The 2,904-nt window shown below is 38.9% G+C and overlaps 1 non-coding gene across 1 annotated transcript; it reads left to right on the top strand.

Annotated features, from left to right (window-relative positions):
• Nucleotides 1–1,210: 1,210 nt before the first annotated feature.
• Nucleotides 1,211–1,316, top strand: LOC120106727. Its single transcript, XR_005508785.1, has one exon. It is a non-coding gene; the product is annotated as a small nucleolar RNA R71 (small nucleolar RNA).
• Nucleotides 1,317–2,904: the final 1,588 nt, after the last annotated feature.

Below are 2,904 nucleotides of genomic sequence, written 5' to 3' on the forward strand. Positions count from 1 at the left end.
TTTGAATCCTTTGAACTTGAAACTTGGGCCAATAAATTGTAGCTTTCTTCCAACTTTTCTTGAGAGCTTTGGAGGCCTTCTTGTGTTCTTTCAACTTGCTATGTTCCTTGCAAAATAAATATCTTTCTCCTTGCAACACAAACATTAGTATTTATACTTCAAGGTTTTGTGATCATCAAAATCAATATCTTTGGGTCATCAGTGAGTTTTGGCAGAAGGTGGACTAGGTGAAGAAGAAGAAGAAGGTTTTTCATTTGACACATTTCTATCCTCTTCTTCATCTTCCTTATTGTTGTCCTCCCCAATCTTATTGTCTACTACACGTCCACTCCTTAGGGTAGTCAAAGCATTGGCTTGTTCATGATGAATTGCATTTAGTTGATTTTCTTGAGCCATGTATTGTCCCCTAGGATTACTTAGTGGTTGGCTTGGAAGCTTTCCTTCCTCTCGCTTGTTTAGTGCATTAGCTAGTTGACCCATTTGGGATTCTAGCTTGGCGATTGATTGCGTATGAGAGTGCACTAATTGTGTAATGGTTTCCAAACCTTGAAGGGCGTTCAACACTTTCTCCTCAAAGGCTGTGTTTCTTTGGGGTGGAGGAGGAGTGTGTTGAAATTGAGTCGAGGGACGGTAGGAATGAATATTTTGTGGGGTTTGAAAATTCTGAGGGTTTGGAAAGTTTTGGGAATAAGGTTGGGCAGTATTCGAAGCTTGCTGCTTCCAAAAAAAGTTTGGATGATTTCGCCATCCCGAGTTATATGTATTGGAAAATAGGTCATTACCCTGTCTGGGCTGTGTTTGAGCAGCATTGATGTGTTCTTGCACGAGTTCGGGATATTGGGGTGCTGAGGGGCACTCATGAATAGGGTGGGATGGGCTAGAATAAATAGTACACACTTGTGCTTGGGAAGAGTTCATGTAATGCCCACCTATCATCAGTTGGTCAATCTTATGGGACAATGCATCTACCTTGCTAGACAGGTCCATAGAATGACTTATTTCACAAATGGTCCCTTTTCTTTGAGAACTCGGGGGTGCTTGACGAGAACATGAAGCATGGTGGAGGGAGTTTTCATTAAGATTTTCAAATAATTTCCATGCTTCATGCTCATTTTGAAGCATAAAAGTGCCCCCGCATGCAGCATCGATCATCTGACGGTTTCGTTCTGTCAATCCGTCATAAAAATATTGCACTAGTTGCCACTTAGGTATTTGATGATGAGGGCATTTACGGATTAGGTCCCTAAATCTCTCCCAAGTTTCATGAAATTCTTCTCCCTCAGTTTGGGAGAAGCTTGTAATAGCACGTCTAAACTGGTTCGTTCTTCCTATGGGAAAGTATTTTTTAAGGAATTCTTGTTGCATTTGATCCCAAGAACGAATTGAGTTAGCTTCTAAAGAATTCAGCCATTGTTTGGCTCTATCTTTAAGGGAGAAGGGGAATAATCTAAGTTTCAGAGCATCATCAGTGAAATTCTGAATCTTGACAGTGGTGCAAATTTCAAGAAATTCATCTAGGTGTTTATATGGATCTTCATTGGTGAGCCCATAAAAAGATGGAAGCATTTGGATCACACTAGACTTTATTTCATATTGTACAGCTGCTACCTCAGGTAATCGAATGCAAGATGGGGAAGTGTAAATAGTGGGAGTAAAGTATTCCCTCAGGAGTTTGGGTTGTTCTTCAGCCATCTTAAGAGGTGGGGATGATCCTAATGTTTTGATCTTAGCTCGAATGTTCCTAAGGGTTCGTTCTATTTCAGGGTCAAAAGGTAATAGGTTTTGTACTCTAGAACGACTACCGTGCATACACTAGTACTCGATCAATCAAGCATGCAATAAAAGAGAAAAGCATATCAATCCTAGTCTTTGACCTAAAATCACTAGACAGCTCCTAACTGGTTTGAAGAGGGCACCTAAGCCTCCAATCCGGTCTAATGAACCGAGTTGACCAGGTAAGCTCCCAGGTAAGTGGAGGGGTCACGATGCGTTCGCAAAGGTCCCACTTAAAACCCACTTGCCTCGAACAGATGAACTGTCTCCCTTATAGGGACAAAGCTTGCCTAGACATCAACTAAGCCACAGAGCGAAATTGGTGCAACTTTCGGTGATCTTCGTCCTATTGAGCTCGAATGTCCCTAGGAGCCAATGTCTAATTGATTTTAATTAAAGTGACACTATGTGAGATTGAGTTCACCTAAGTTGGGCAAGAGTCCGGTGATGAAATCCGGCTCTTATCTTGTTGGGGTGATTGCCCTTACTATGTGCAGATTGATTTGTGTATGTGTATCAAGCATGCATTCACACTCTTGCTGAAATTGAAATCAAACAATCACCACAAAATTTCAAGCTAATAATTAATTTAAATAAGAAAGGTTTAGAGGTTACCAAAAGAAATTTCCCCAGCAATTTTAAATTTTTTTTTTTAGCAAACCTCCAAAGCATTCCTTTCTGATAGCCCAGATCTCCTCTTCGATTCCTGATCAAATAAGACCAAAAGAAAAATTTAAAAAAAAATTAGTAGAAGAGAAAAAGGAGATAAGAAAAGTAACAATAATAGAGAATAATTATATATATATATATACTTTTTTTGAAAGTTTTTTTAATTAATTATTATTTTTTTTTTTAATGATAGGAAAAATAACTATGCAAGCAATCCCCGGCAACGGCGCCAAAAATTGATCGGTTATTTCAATTTCAAAAATAAACCACGCAATAGCACGTATCCTGTAGGATAGTGATTACGGGTGTCGGTCCACAGGGATTGGAGAATAAGTTATTTGTCCTAATTAAATAATTACTTCAAAGGGTATAAGCTAGAGTGAATGATAAAAACTAAAAATCAATATGGATGTAATAGTATGAATTATCTATGGAGAGAGATGTTTAGGGCTAGAATCCACC

Source organism: Phoenix dactylifera, unplaced genomic scaffold (assembly GCF_009389715.1).
Source record: "Phoenix dactylifera cultivar Barhee BC4 unplaced genomic scaffold, palm_55x_up_171113_PBpolish2nd_filt_p 000612F, whole genome shotgun sequence".
NCBI lineage: Eukaryota > Viridiplantae > Streptophyta > Magnoliopsida > Arecales > Arecaceae > Phoenix > Phoenix dactylifera.